Source organism: Pelophylax lessonae (assembly GCF_965119305.1).
Source record: "Pelophylax lessonae genome assembly, chromosome: 3".
In the NCBI taxonomy this organism is placed as follows: domain Eukaryota; kingdom Metazoa; phylum Chordata; class Amphibia; order Anura; family Ranidae; genus Pelophylax; species Pelophylax lessonae.
This window is the reverse complement of record NC_138770.1, coordinates 93,089,814-93,106,560: the sequence shown is the minus strand read 5'-3', so window position 1 is coordinate 93,106,560 and position 16,747 is coordinate 93,089,814. Positions and strand designations below refer to the sequence as shown.

Below are 16,747 nucleotides of genomic sequence, written 5' to 3'. Positions count from 1 at the left end.
ATGAGGCATTATACCTTCAGTACCATTGACAGGACACTACTCTCACTCCTACTGACCAGAGGTGCTATGCCTTTTTTATTTACTCCCACTGACCACCAAGTCAGAGGCATTGTTTACTCCCACTAAAGCAGGGGCATTTTTTACTCCCGGGAACGACAGTCCGGCCACCCTAATGTTTGAAGAATAATAAAAAAATGCCCTTCATTTAGAAATTTGGAAACTCCTGTTCTAAGCTAAAAGATGAAGTGCAGGCATTGTATGTTTTTACATACTTACATTGGTCCAGCTTGGATCAATGTAATTATGTATAAACCACACCTGGCTGATGCCCCTAAAAGCTGGACACCTCTACTACAATGATCTCCACTTGCTTCTGGTTCTTGTGCTGGGCAGTCAGCCTGTTGCATTGTGAACACAGGAGGTCGGCCACTTGGCAAGGGCACCATTTAGAGAATACTTTACATGTTCTGAATTAATGCAAAGTGTTGTAAGAAGGTGAGAATGTGACGTCACCACCCCAACTCTCTACCTGGTACAGTCAGAGAATACTTCTCTGCATTCTCTGCATGGTGCCTGTGTCTTCGGGTTTTAGTTTACATCAGGTCAGCCACTCAGCATGGGACACTAAAGTAAGTGGAGATCACTGGAGTAGTGGTATCTACTTCAATCGTTTCCAGCTTCCTGGGCCATCGGCCGGGTATGGTATATACATAATTTTATTGGTCCAAGCTGAACCAATGAAACTACATAAAAAAATATCCATACCCATAATTTTAAACATGTTATAGCACCACATAAGGCAGTTTAGTCTGACTGGCTCCCATTGCTGTATTCCTGGGTACTGGTGACCCCCTAAGGAGCTGCAAATAACTGGGATCCCCCCAACCGCCAGGCACGCCGAATCTTCACAGACACAATTGAGTCAGAGAACAGTCTGTGACTTTGTTGTTTTTTTGTTTTATTGCAGAGTTAATAACTTGGATAGGGATGGGAAATTATGGGATGCCCACTTGACTTAAGAACAAACTTGAGGGAAAACTCTTCCTATATACAGTCTCTATATACAGCTCCTCTCTTTCCTCCAGCACTCACTTGCTTACAGAACCCAGCTGGAACACTGTGAATTTATACAACAGTCACTTAGTCAGATGAAGCAATAGCCCATTACAGGCAGGAACCCGAGGCCCTTGGTTGTGTAGCGGAATTTCAGTGTCCAGCTTGCATTACTCCTGTGGCTACTGATCCCAGTACCACCTCTTCAGGCACTGCTGACTCACCGGGCTTCAGCTGCCCCTTTTACTAGCCCTTCAGGCTATCTTCTCCCTACAGTCTTCCAGACTGACACAGCCCACCAGCTGACTCTCAGGAGTTCTTTGAGACATTCTGACCTGCCCCTGCTGTACTCTCCTTGCTCCCGTGCCTCCAGGAAGGGTTTCCTCTCCTCGGTGTGTTTTGGTGGATTCTTCCAGCACCCGAGCCCCAGGTCTGAAGTAAAAAAGACTAGGGGGTACGCTCAAGGGCCACCGACAGCCTCCTCAGCACCATCTCCATTCCCATCTTCCACCCGACTGCCCTTGCTGGCAGGACCTATGCGTATTTATGATTTGGTCCGCCCCCTGCCAGCCCTTTACTGGGGATTGGCTGAGGCCCCCATAAATATTCTAAGCAGCTTCTCCTAACCTCCAATACTATATCTAGAACATTCTCTAATGTCCCAGAGAACAGGGGGAGGCACCAGAGAAGCTGCTAGGATGAGTCACCCAGATTCACAACCCAGGCCTGGCCCTTTAGCCAAGCCAACATTTTCCTACACTAACAACTACTTCTAGCACACACTAGAGGGTGCTACACTAGTACACGCAACACTATGGAAAGTTAGAAAGTTAGAAATATGTATTTCAGCTAATATACTTAATGATTTATAAAAAAAGATGTAACAGTACTAAATGCTTTTATTTTAATATACTCAACATGAGAGGAGTGCATTGCATTGTGTGCATATGACAAATGTGCATGTTTCTCAATTTAGATTATGAGAATGAATACACCACGGCAAATTTAATGTGTCATCTGTTCGAGCCCATGTGGTGTACTTACTTTTTTCAAAATATTGTAAACACAAAGTTGAAATTATTACATATTTGAGTGTTTTAGCTACCCAGTGATTTATAATATTGCCCAGCCATTCTTCTGATGTATACAGCTCTGCTGGTAAGTAAGGTCATGTGGTATAGCATTTCTGCTTCCTGGGTCACCTACCTGCCCACTGGATAAAGATTATGATGTAGATTCATTGGGGTTGATTTACTAAAGGCAACTAGACTGTGCACTTTGCAAAATGCAATTGCATCTGCAAGTGCAGTTGCTCCAGAGCTTAGTAAATGAGGTAACTCTTCACTTTGCAAAGAATACCCAATCACATGCAAGGAAAGTTAAAAAAAAAAAAACAGCATTTTTGCTTGCACATGATTCGATGGTAGAAGTCAGCAGAGCTTCTGCTCATTTACTAAGTTCTGGAGCAATTGCTCCTGCACAATGCAACTACACTTTGCAAAGAGCACAGTCTTTTTGCCTTTAGTAAATCCAACCCATTGCCCAAAGGAGGAGAGATGACATAGGGAGCTATAATGGTAAATTAGGGGGCCATCTATCTGACTGTACAGTGTGGAAAATTTGTGTAGAGTACAAGATTGCCTGAACAAAATTGGGCCCCTTGAACATGGCGGCATCTAGCTGCTGTATGTTCCTCCTGGCATTTAAAGAGGTTGTAATGAAATACTTACCTTAGAACGAAGCCCCCGCAGTGGCTGTTCCTTCAGAGCGCATGCGCCGATGACGTCACTGGCTGCATTAAAAGTAAATATCTCCTAAACGGTGCAACTTTAGGAGATATTTACACTACCTATAGTTAAACCTGTTGCCTGCAGCCTGTCAAAATCTATGGCTGGCTGCGTCTTAATGGGGCTGAACGCTTTACAGAGTGGTACTTGCATTTAGGGCCCTGTATGATCAGGGATGAATGCTTGGATCTCAGGTCTTCTGCATTCTGGACATTTGACCCTGAATGCGTAGGATAACTTGGTAGTGTTCAACCCTGTCTAGCCTCACCCTGCCATAGGCTTTGACATGCAACAGGCAGCGGGCACACTAAAACACTAGGGGGACACACAGCTGCTAGACACCTCCATGTGCAAGGGGCCTTATAAACCTAGAAAACATGGAGTTTGGCTTTAAACTTACACTCCAATAAGTTCTAGCACCGCACAAGGAGTGATATACAGACAGAATCCATAAAATGAAGAATATCTGTAGCGTAGATCGCTGGTTTGCTGGCTTCATAGCAGAAAAAATAACAGCCGCCTCTTCCCTCGTCCGCCGCTGCGAGAACTTCAAACGGCATTTTTGTAATTTTCTTTTATTCCGAGCATCCTCATCCTTCAGGACTGACAGGCCGCCGGAGTTACAAATACAACTGGAAGGCTGACAGAGGACGTGTCTGCTTCTATCTGAGCTGGAATATGGCATTTTCTTGTAGCCGGAGGCAAAATCTCATTTTCTTTCCTAACCAATTATAGGCCTCAAAGACTGAGACTAGGTATGTGTCTCTTTAATCTCTGCTCAAATTTATGTTCTCGTCTGCGACCGTTGAGATTGTGGATGCCGTGGCTTTCCCAACATAAAATACTGTCAGCGATCGCGGGCAGGAACGGCAAAGCCATAGAATATGGCTCGGAGTGTGCTATCTCTCTTAGGCCAAGGTTACACATCCCATCTGTTTATGATGTTGAAGGATAGTGTGGTCGTCTAAGGCTGGGAAAGAGCTTCATGACGGCGATGAGCAAGGCATAACGAAGATGGCGTTAAGTCATCTAATCTATTTTTTTAATGTTGTTTTTTTTAGCTAGAAACTTTCCTACTTCTTTTTTTTTTTTCTTAGTAACATCCTTAGCTGACATTTCCTATTAGCTTATTTTTTTTTGTTAAAGGATACTGAACATAAAGAAATAGAAAATCTATTACTAACATGCTGGTTGTCTGAATAAATCAAGCGTCATCCTTTTGGCTGTCTCCTGTTTTAGTATTTTCTGAAACAATGGGGGGGGGGGGGGATTTACTAAAACTGGAGCACTCAGAATCTGATGTAGGCTTCTTACTTCAGCTGGTTCAATTAAGCTTTGACAAAAAAAAAACCTGGAAGCTGATTGGTTTCTATGCACACCTGATTTTGCACTCTCCAGTTTTAGTAAATCCACCCACTGACTTATCCCAGGTCTTAGTAGGCTAATTTTGGACTTGCATCAAAGTTGCCACACCTCTACAAAAGAGGCATGTGACAGGTGGGGAACTCAATTCAGAAAATTTGAATGGAATTTGAATCAAATCCCATTTGAATTCCATTAGAATTTGAATGTATTCTATTCGAAATTTGAATTTTGGAAGATATTCTTTCTATTCCATTCTATTCTATTGTTTTTTTTCTATTCTATTCTATTCCCATTCTATTGATTTTTTTTTCTATTCTGTTATTTTCTATTATATTCTATTCTTTTCTATTTTATTTAAATTGCTTCTATTCAAAATTCAAATTGTGAAAGATTGTTATATTCTTTCTATTCTATTCTATTTTTTATTCATTTTTTTTTCTATTCAATTGTTTTCTATTTCATTTTGAATTTATTCTATTTGAAATCCGAGTTTCCAAAGATGGTTATATTCTTTCTATTTTATTATAATATATTGTTTTTTCTATTCTAAGCGGTTTTTTTTTCTATTCTATTATATTCTTTTCTACTCTATTCAAATGTATTCTATTCAAAATTCGGAATGGTTATACTGTTTCTATTTTATTCTATTCAATTGTTTTTTTTTCTATTTGATTCTATTCTATTATTTTCTTCCCCCTCAGTCTTCTGCATCTCCTCCCTCCTCCTCCATGGCCGATGGCATGGCTTCTCCTTTCGGCCAATCGGGAAACGGGTCTCAGGACCCGCTTCCCAATTGGCCAGGAGAAGGATCTGTGTGACAATAGCGAATATTCATTTGCTATTGTCACACAACTGGATGGGCTTGGGTCGCAGTGCTCTGCGCCCTGAGCCCACCCCTTTTTTTTAGCCTATTAGAGCTCTAATCACATGCTTGAAAAAAAAAAAAGCCCCATTGAACTCCATGCGTCCGGCGCTCTGCATGTAGATTAGGGGGCCGGACGCATGGATAGGGGGGGGGCAGCGCCCCTGCGCCCCCAATCCACCAGCCGCCACTGATATGTACATAATATATAGACTCACAAGCCCTGGAATACATCTAGACCTACTTTTGGTGTATTCTACATGTCACACCTGCACTGATATGTACACATACTGGGCTTCCAGTAGAAATGAATAGAAAGCATTTACAAAAATATCCCCATGCATTAACAATGGGCGCAGCACAAAACTTGCACAGCTAATCTACTAAATTGCTTAGTATGTACATACCCCGGGAGCACCAAACTTTGTTCTCCTGCCCCATTTTCCTGTATGCTTATAAACCACGTTACTTTCACAGCATCTTTTGGAGAAGTTCCATCACGGAATTTTGGAATCAGCTATTCTCTTTAAAGTCAGATGTTATCAGTATGGTGAGCGTCAGCAGAGTCCTCTCTTATTTCATTCAAGATTAGTACCTTTATATCACCCACTTTCTGTTATGGATCAGGCACTTTCTTCCAACTGTGTGATCTCGAGGCTGCCTCCTGCTGTGCTGAAGAACAATGGAATAACATTTTTCTCCTATGGATAAAGAAATGATGAAAAAAAACCTGAAGCAATTACAAAACAAAAAATATTTTGTAACTTCTTTTTTAAAATGTAAAGCTGCCTTCCTGGCACAATGACCGTTCTGATATAGTTATATAGATTAAATAAAGACACAGGGTTCAACCAGTAGTATAAAAATACAATAAAAACCTGCATCCATTAAACCCCAAGTTGATCCAGAGGAAGGCAAAAAAAAAAAAAAAAACGGAAAGCATCTTTCAATTTGTCCAACTGATAAAAAATAAAAACAAAATTTTCTTTCTGATCACCTTTGGCCAGATTTTCTAAACCTATTTAACCACTTCTGGACCGGAAGATTTTCCCCCTTAATGACCAGGCCATATTTTGCGATTCGGCACTGCATTAATTTAACGGACAATTGCACGGTCATGCGACACTGTACCCAAATAAAATTGATGTCTTCTTTTCCCCACAAATAGAGCTTTCTTTTGGTGGTATTTGATCACCTGTGCGATTTTTATTTTTTGCGCCATAAACAAAAAGATAGCGACAATTCTGAAAATAAAAATATTTTTCACTTTCTGCTATATAACATTCCCAAAAAAAATAAAAATAAAATAAAATCATATTTTTTTTAACATTTTAGGCCAATTTTTTTTCTGCTGCATATTTCTGGTAAAAAAAAAAAAAAATCGCAATCAGCGTATTTTGATTGATTTGCGCAAAAGTTATCGCGTCTACTAACTACTGTTTTTTTTTTTTTACTATGAATGGCATCGACCTGCGATTTTGTACAGGACTGCGACATTGCGGCGGACAGATCGGACCCCTGACTGACATTGTTGACACTTTTGGGGGGGACCAGTGACATTACTACAGTAATCAGTGCTAAAAATATGCACTGTTACTGTAATAATGCCACTGGCAGGGAAGGGGTTAACACAGTAGGTGATCAAGGGATTAAATGTGTACCTAGGGGCGTGTTTCTAACTGTGGGGGGCGTGACTTGTGAAATGATTTCAGAGACCTGTATTCCTATATAGAAGGATCACAGGCGCTCTGTGATCATTGCAGAGTGAAGAACGGTCAGCTGTGTTTACAACAGCTGACCGTTCTTCTCTCTCAGCGGGGAGCGATTGCGGGTGTCAGGCGCCAATCGGAGCCGCCTGCCCCGTGCATCGGCATCCCCGCTGCCGAGTGGTGGCGGGAGCGCGTCGCCAGTGGAGCGCGCTCACCCCCTAGCTGCAGACGTGCGGCGGATGTAGGTCTACGTTGGTTCGCGCAGGAGAGCCGCCCTGCCACAGTAAATAGGCGGCGGGTGGTCGGGAACCGGTTAACACAAAGGGACAATACCAAAAAATTGATTCCCCTCTATAAGGGAGTGGTGTCGTAGAGTCGAATATATTCATTACTTGGAATATCTGTGTAGTATGGATGAAGAGAAAAATAGAATAATAGAATGCTTCTCCAATAAATGGAAAAAATTGACTAACTTTAAAAAGACTAGAGGTTACATTGAAATATGTAAAGAACAGGGGAATGATTAAATCGGGTTATGTTAAATATAGTCAGGTAAAGAGAGGCTGGACCGCAATAAGGGAAGGATATTAATTTAGGGGGATGAATGGGTTGGGGGTGGGAGAATTTAAGGGGAGGGTAATATGAGTTTGTAATATGGAAGAATTTGTTTCTTTCTTTTAATGTTGTATCTTAAATTGAAATGTGACTCAATAAAAACATAAAATAAAAAAATTACTTTAAAAATTGCTACTCACAGTATTCTATACCCAGCAAAATATCCCTGAAGTAAATTCGGGCTAAAAAGAAAAAAAAAAAAAGAAAAAAACCACAAATGAGCCCAGCATATTCCTCAGGGAACCCATGCTAATAATTGCCACATCTACAGCTCATGGCACGTTCGGTATGTTCTTTACCAGGCATGTTCTTTACCTGGAAAAATGACTTAAAAAATGACTCATTGCTTAAGGGAACCCCTACCAGGGAACCGTTAAACCCTGGTTGAGAAAAGCTGACTTAAGCTGGCTAAACAATAGTAGATTTTTGAACAAACATTCATACAAATATTTTTAGGAGCAGTTTGTATGAACATTCTCAGTGCATTTAATGACCTGACATATATTGTTTGAAAATATTTAAAAATGTGGTTTGCTTTTAAAATTTGGAAATTAATGTAATTTCCTGAATGAAAATCATGAGCACAGCTAGAAAGTTGTTTGTTTGAGAAATATTTTCCATTCTGTTCCTTCTAACTTTCTGGTCACTGTGATCAATAATGAGCATCAATTTGACCTCAATAATGATTAGAAAACGAAAGGATCTTTCTTTAAACAAAATTTTGAGTGACATTCTACAAGTGTATGACCAGCTTTAGGCAGTTATATATAATATACCCAGGGCCACATTTCTAATGCTAGAGCCTTTAGGCACACACGATTTATTTTCAATTTTCTATATTTTGTTATAAAGAGTGGTACAAATTAGGGATCGACCGATATCGTTTTTTTCATTGCCGATACCGATATTTTGGTCATCACGTATCGGTATCGCCCGATATCGGCTGATATTTTCATACATTTTTTCGTACATTTTTTTTTCTTTTACTTGACAGGTATTCTTGTGGAGGGATCTGGGGGTCTAAAAATCCCCAAACCCCTCCTCTGCACTTAAAAGCATTAAAAACGCCAAGTTTGGCTGTTTTCAATGCTGTCATTTTTTTTTAATCTGGTGCCAGTACCTGGAAGTGATGTCATGACATCACTTCCGGGTTTTTGCATGGAGACCTGATTAGAGCCAAATGCGGCTTTGATCGGGTCTTCGGCGGCCATGCAGGCTGGTTGCCCAGGTCTCCCGTCCCACCGATTGCCGCAGAAGGTGGCGGGAGGGGGGGACGTCCCATCCCGCTCCTTGTAATGACAGCCGAGTGGCTTCTCAGCCGCATCGGTTGTCATTACAAGACAGCCAACCATCGGCTATGGACGCCAGTACCGGGGTGATGCCTCTAGCCGCAGGCATCACTCCAGTACAAGCACTTTACGAAATATCGGTAACCTTGGTGTCCAATTCCGATATATCATGGAAAGTGCATATCGCCCCTCGATATATCGGCTTTGCCGATAATTGGTTGATCCCTAGTACAAATACAGTGTACAGGTAGATTCTCTAAACTAGAGGAACCAGAATATCAACAAAATATTGATCAAGTGATGCAAACAGCAAGGTGTTATTATTAACATTTGGTCAATCAATACAATGAGAGGAGTGGTGGACATAAAGCCAAGATGGCAGAATGACCTTGATAACTAACATGCCATCAGTTTGTTTTCAAAGAATTGGGTTCCAGGAGGAAGAGAGATAAGAAGAGGTAAAAGAGGAGGAGAAGAAAGGGGAAAAAAGGGGGAGGTGAGAGGGATTGAGAGAAGGGGAGGGGATGGAGGTCGGAAGAGCAAAAGGGGATGAGGTGTGAAGCAGAGGGTATACAATCCACTGGGAGGGCTCTTATACAGCTATCAAGCTCACCAAGAAAATCTTTTGGCGTCAGTATGCATGCCATGGGCTCCAAATTTTGAGGAATTTAGCATGAGTGCTGGTAAGCATACCAGTTAGTTGTTTGTTAATAAAAATGCCATCCAGGTGAGATCCAACTTCTGAGCAATGAGTAAATGACTTACACTCTTTAGCAATTGTGAGCTTAGAGGATAGCAAGACAAAGTGAACTAATTTTAACTGATGTTTAGGAATGTTTGGGGTTTGATATACAGGAAGGCCAGCCAGGGATTTTTGTAAGTCATATTCCAAGTAGTGTACGCAGTAGTGAGAAGACCCTGGACCAAAAACGGCCCAACATAGGACAAGTTCACCAAATATGAAGGACATTGCCAGTAGTCCAGCATTCTCAGTCCATCAATGGCACCTTATCAGTGCCCATCAATGGCACCTTATCAGTGCAGCTTTTTAGTGACTATCAGTGCAGTATACCAGTGCCACCTATCAGTGCTCAACAGTGCAGCCTCATCAGTGTCCTTCAGTGCAGCCTTAATGAATGACCATTAGTGCAGCCTCATACATGCCCATCAGTGCAGTCTCATCTGTGCACATTAGCAAAGAAGAAAAATTGTATAACAGAAATTAAGAAAATGTTTTTTTTTTTTTTTCAAAAATGTCGCTCTATTTTCGTTTATTTAGCCAAAAAAAAAAAACACTGGTGATTAACCACTTAAGGACCAGCCTATTTCTGACACATGTTGTTTACAAGTTAATAACAGTATTTTTGCTAGAAAATTACTTAGAACTCCCAAACATTATATATATATATATATATATATATATATATATATTTTAGCAAAGACTCTGGAGACTAAAATGGCGGTCCTTGCAATATTTTTTGTCACGCTGTATTTGCGCAGCAGTCTTTTACATGTAATTTGTTTGGAAAAAATACACTTAATTGAATTAAAAAAACTAAACAGTAAAGTTAGCCCAATTTTTTGTATATTGTGAAAGATGATGTCAGGCCGAGTAAATAGATACCTAACATGTTACGGTTTAAAATTGCGCACACTCATAAAATGGCAACAAGCTACGGTACCATCTGCGTAGGGGACTCTTTAAAAGATGTTTACGTTTACCAGTTTAGAGTTACAGAGGCGGTCTTTACTAGAGTTATTGCTCTCACTCTGACGATCGTGGCGTTACCTCACATGTATGATTTGAATACCGTTTACATTTGCAGGCTTACGTATGCGTTTTCTTTGGTGCTCGAGCTCTCGGGGACGGGGGCACTTACATTTTTTTTTCCTATTTATTTTATTTTATTACTTTAACACTGTTCCTTGAAAAGAAAAAAAAATAACTGATCACTTTTATTGCTGTCACAAGTAATGTAAACATCCCTTGTGACAGTAATAGGCGGGATCGGGGGTCTAAAAGACCCAAAACCCCTCCACTGCACTTCAAAGTATTCAAAATGCCAAAATCGGCATGTTTGAATACTAACAGTTTTTTTAAATCGGCGCCGTTGGCAGCCAAGTAAACAGGAAGTGATGTTGCTTCCGGGTTACATGATCAGAGACCCGATCAAAGCCGAATCCGGATTTGTTTGGTACTCTAACCAGCTGGTGGATGTGCTGGGAGACCTGGGCAGAGTGGCGGAAGGCTGCGGGGGGAGGTTACTTTCCTCCTGCTCACTAGGATAATGACCAAGCGGCTGCTGGGCCAATCGGTTGTTATCGCCAGAAAGCCGACCGCCAGCTCTAAAAGATGGTATTGGGTTTATGCCTGTTACTGTAGGCATGACCCCAGTACAACCACTTGAAGCATGACTGCGCAATTGTCATTCAAAGTGTGACAGTGCTGACAATTGGCCTGGGTAGGAAAAGGATGAAAGTGCCCAATAGGCAAGTCGTTAAAAAAACTGACTCCTAACATTTTTAGCTGGCTCCTAGATTCAGAGCAAATTTGTCAAGCCCTACACTAAACATTTCATCCACCCTCTAGATTTTTGGACTGGTTGGATTTAAATGTTAAAATAAAGGAAAAGTAGTGGTAAACAAAAACCTCAATGGGTTTAACTGATCCTTTTTGATCTTTGATTTATTAGTCCAAGTGATCAGAGGTGTGCTCTTTGCCTAAATATTCTATGACAAAAGATGCAACTTTTTCCAACACTGTAAGTCTGGGAGATTTGCCAATATGTGGCCTGGCCCTCCTCCTTGATCTGCAGCTCCCAATAAACATGCTGGATGCTCTGGATGACTTATGGTTGTACTGAGTGATTGACAAACAATCACGTAAGCTAACTTAATGCCATTTTGAATTTTAATGATCCCAAACCTGTGAAAATGTCATCATGCTAATTTCTATCCCTGCAAACCCAGCTTGATCATAATTATACTAATGGTTTACGCAAACAGATTATTTGTTCCTATGTGCCTTGTGATGTAACATTGAGAGGAGGGAAAAAAACTCCTAAACTTTAATTTACTGTATTTTCTGGCGTATAAGACTTCTTTTGAACCTCAAAAAAATCCCCCAAAAATGGGGGGTCGTCTTATACGCCGAGTATAATATCTCCAAGGTAACCTAAGTATAAGTATTACCGGTAAATGATAATTAGGGGGGTCGTCTAATGCGCCCTGTCGTCTTATACGCCGGAAAATACGGTAGTCCCTTTATTACATAGCCAAAAACAGAATTCTAAAAGAACAAAGGTTGGCCAAAATAAAGTTAGAACATTTTTTTTTTTTTAAATATCTTATTATAGCTTCAATAGACATGTAAAATTCTTGAAATAAGCTTTTAAACTTTTCATGTACGCATGCACAAATCCTCCAAAAAATACACCTGAAAATTGTTCTGTTCAGGTGTGACTGCAACCTTTATTATCACAATGTTTAGATTTTATTTGGGATCTAATCATATAAATAATAAAAATAACAAAAATGATATGGCATGCATATATTTTTCTTCCTATGAAAACACAAAATGAAAAACACAGAATATTTTCATTAGGCACAAATAATGATAGACAAGAAGTTACAATGTTTTAATGAGAAACAGGAAAGTTAATATACTTTAGTTATTCTGTTATAAAATAAGCCCCATGGTTTGTCTTTGGCATCCCGGGAACCAAATTCCTAATAACTCCCTTCATATTTACTTATTTTTTCCTCCGCACTGATAATTCCTTTTCCTAAAACATCCGTGACAATATCCGTAACATAAATCTTCAAAGCGGCAAGGCACCTCATCTCTGACCTTTGCTACTGAATCTGAGATTTTTCACTCAGATTTTGGGTTCCTGGAGTCCTATTTTATCTCCTTTCCCATATGAGGAAGCTCTTCAAAGGGAACCAAAATTAGACAAAAGAAAAGCTCTGCAAATTATTTGCAGCATCCTCGCAGAAGAGATTGGAAGCATTTCATCATTGTCCTTGTCTTCCAAATATTAGCATTTAATGAAATACATATTTGTTTCATTTATTTTGAGTCTTCTCCAAGGCCAGCAAATACCAGAAACGCCGATGTTTTGATAGGATCGAACCCTTATTGGTTTGTTTTCTTTTCATTCTTTCTGTTTGGATTGCGAGTTTTCTTTTTTGGAAATCCGTCTGTTTTTAACTGGAGGAGCCTCGCTAATAAGATGGACTTGCAGAGGAGGTAGGAAGATTGTCCCGGATGTCTACAGATCTTCCAGAGATAGACAGCTGTTTTTCAAACAGGATATTATAAGTCAGCTTCCCAAGAAGATGAGCAAGATTTCATTCATAAATCTTTTAGTGGAAACAAATCCTGGAGAAGGGGTGTTTATTTTTATCAGCTACTGAAAACTGGCAAGGTTTCTTTGGGTGCTGGAATTTCAGCACTGGAAATTTTTTTTGCACCAATTTTATGTACTGACAAGTTTTACCACAAATTTAATTTTGGGACATGTAGATTCATCACAGCATAAATAAATGACACACAAAAACTATGGTATCACCTGAAAATGAAAGGCCAATTCCAGGGTCAATTAAATTTATTTAGTGCATTGTAGGGATCGACCGATTATCAGCAATGCCGATATATCGGGGGCCGATGTGTTCTTTCCCTGATATATCAGAATCGGCCCCTGAGGTTACCGGTATTGCTGATATTTCGGGAAAGTGTTCATACCGGAGTGATGCCTGCAGCTAGAGACATCATCACTGTACCGGCGTCCATAGCCGACGGTCGGCTGTCTTGTAATGACAACCTATGCGGCTGAGAAGCCGCTCGGCTGTCATTACAAGCAGCGGGAGGGGGCATCCCCCCTCCCACCACCCTCCGCGGCTCGCCCGGGTCTCCCATCCCACCGGGAGACCCGAACATCCTACCTGCACGGCCCATGAAGAGAAGACCCAATCAAAGCCGCATTTGGCTCTGATCGGGTCTCCATGTAAAAAACCGGGAAGTGATGTCATGACATCAGTTCCGGGTACTCGGCGCCAAATTAAAAAAAATTTGAGAATTCAAAACAGCCAAACTTGGCATTTTGAATGCTTTTCGGTGCAGAGGAGGGGTTTGGGGTCTTTTAGACCCCCATATCTCTCCACAAGGAATACCTGTGAAAAAAAAAAATAAAAAAAAATAACAAAAATGTAAATGTCCAAAAATATCGACTGATACTGATATCTGATGACCAAAATATTGGTATCAGTATCAGCAATTAAAAAAAAAAAAAAAAACAATATCGGTTGATCACTAGTGCATCAGTTACTTTACTCCTCAGTCTTGCTTCTGCACACTTCTTCCTAAGCCATCGGCAAGTATAATGGATCAAAGTCACAGGTTCCTCTATGAGCCAAGCTCATTTCCTTCCTTGAGGACCTGGCATTTTTCCCCACTCATGTTCTTCTTTGGCACTAAGCCCCTCACCGCTCCAATGTGCTATCCTACCTCTGGCATCTGGGAGAGAGGAATCAGCAGCTGGAGATGATGCCTCCACAAACAGGTGACCTCTTCACACAGGCAATGATGTGGACAGCCAGAGAAGGGCCCCAAGAAGTAAAAAGAAGAGAGAAGGATTGTCGCGTGACCACAGCTTCAGGTAAGAAAAATGGGCATTTGAATAGTTTTTCCTCATACCAGCAGTTAGTTAGAGAAGGATGGGAGGGGGTTGCTAATATCCTGGAGTTGGGCTTGAAAGGTTCTTGACCAACAACTGCAACCTAACTCTTAACTTGAACCTGAGCCTCAACACTAACCTCGAAACATCATGTTAAAATATATATCATGGAAATAAACTGTATGCCAAAATAACAAGACAATAAATAGTGTAGCAAAGGGTCTCTTATCCATAGTTCCAACCAAGCGAGGAAGAAAGTTAAACATAATAAAAAATGATAGCACTTCATAACTTAACCACTTTACCACTAGAGCATTTTGCTGTCTTACGTCTGGGCCACTTTTTGCGATTCGGCGCTGTGCAACTTTAACTGACAATTGCGCGGCCGTGCGACGCTGTACCCAAACGAAATTTACGTTCTTTTTTTTCCCACAAACAGAGCTTTCTTTTGGTGGTATTTGATCACCTATGCGATTTTTACTTTTTGCGCTATAAACAAAAAAAGAGCGTTTATTTTGAAAAAATAACAATATTTTTAACATTTTTTTATATGAAATTCCCCCCAAAAAATATGTAAAAATCAAATTTTTTAAAAAATTTTGGCCAATTTGTTTTCTGCTACCTATGTTTGGTAAAAAAAAATCACAATAAGCGTATTTTGATTGGTTTGCGCAAAAGTTATTGCGTTTACTAACAAAGGGAAAGATTTCTGTCATTTTTGGTGTTTTTTTTTTTAACGCGTAATGGCGGCGATCTGCGATTTTTTTTGCGGGACTGCGACATTGCGGTGGACAGATCAGACCCTTGACTGACATTTTTGACACTTTTGGGGGTACCAGTGACATTGCTACAGTAATCAGTGCTATATATATGCACTGTTACTGTAAAAATGACACTGGCAGGGAGGGGGTTAATTTTATTGGAGAGGGAGGGGTTAATGTATGCCTGGTGCTTACTGACGTGTGGGGGGGGGGGGGAGGTGACTGTGTGACACAGGGACAGATCCAGGGTTCAGCTATGCTGAACCCTGCAATCTGACCCTGCCTGTCACTTAGGAGATCCGCCCGCTTGTGTTTACACAGGCGGGCGGATCTCCACACTAGATCCCTGACGATCGAGGAAGAGCAGAGGCGATCGCCGCTGCTCCTCCCCTGGCCCGACTCCCGCTGTGACTGAAAACAGCGGGAGCGAGCCTCCGGCGGCACGCGCGCGCCGCCGAGAAGGGGGAGTGTCTGACGACGTACGTCTACGTCGTCAGACCTACAAGAGCCACTTTGCCGCAGTAGTACTACGGTACTCAGCGGTAAAGTGGTTAAAGTGGATGTAAACCCTCACATATACCCAGTGAAGCGAACAGCCTCAGATGATACACAGAGATGAAATAAATCTCCCTACATAAGGTTTACTTGTATATTTGCTGTTTTCAGCTTTCTAGTCTGTTTAAAAAGTCCACATTCTGTTAGAATTTTCTCTTCTTGATTCACCTATGGGAGGAAATTTTGGCTATACACTGGGAGACAGTTGATTAGAGGAAAGGCACACACCCCCTCTCCACATAGACAGAAACATGAAGAGCTGTGCTGTGAATAGACCAGCTCTCTGCTAATCTATTTATAACATCCACCCGACATAAATTTCAGCCTGGTTTTATCTCAGTTGACGGAGAACTTGTCAGGAGTTATCATGCTGATAACAGAAGAACAGAGCATGAGAAAGCCACTGGACTTTGAAGATAGGTAAGAAAACACTACAGCTAGAGGTGCCCAGGTCAAATTTCATGAATGGGGTTTACATCCACTTTAACATTACAGTACAAATGTTCCATATATACTTTATTTAAATATCTTACATTTATTAAAATAAAATAAATTGTATTTAAAGTGGTTATGAAGGCTAAAGGCTTTCTTTGCATTAAGGTAAAAAAAACCCTCTCAGTGCAGCTCCCCCCGAGCCCGATCTTGATCCAGCAATGTGCATGAGAGCAGGGGCTCTTTCAGCTCTTTCCCTCCTCACCAAACTCAGAGACAGCAGTGGGGGCCATCACAGCCAGTGAGGAGGGTGCAGGGGGCGAGGCAGAGCTGCACTCTGTGTGTCTATGGACAGACAGAGCCATCTCAGGAGTGAGCCCTCATGAGTGCCCCCCATAGCAAAGGCATTGCTATAGTGGGCACTTAGTGAGGGAAGGAGTCAGGAGTGCTGCAAGGGGATCCCAAAAGAGGAGGATCAAGGCTGCTCTGTGCAAAACCATTGCACAGAGCAGGTAAGTATGACATGTTTGTTATTTCAGGGCTGGTTCACACCATGCCCGCACATGAATCGCACAGGAACACGTTGTGTGTGTCTGTGCGATTCCAACTACAGGCAAAATGCACTCCATTTGTGATCTGCA

General features: G+C 41.2%; 1 protein-coding gene across 3 annotated transcripts in view; it reads left to right on the top strand.

Moving 5' to 3' along the window:
* PKHD1 (PKHD1 ciliary IPT domain containing fibrocystin/polyductin) overlaps positions 1-16,747 on the top strand; it is a 1,006,139-nt gene that overhangs the window by 749,747 nt on the left and 239,645 nt on the right. The window lies entirely within an intron of this gene.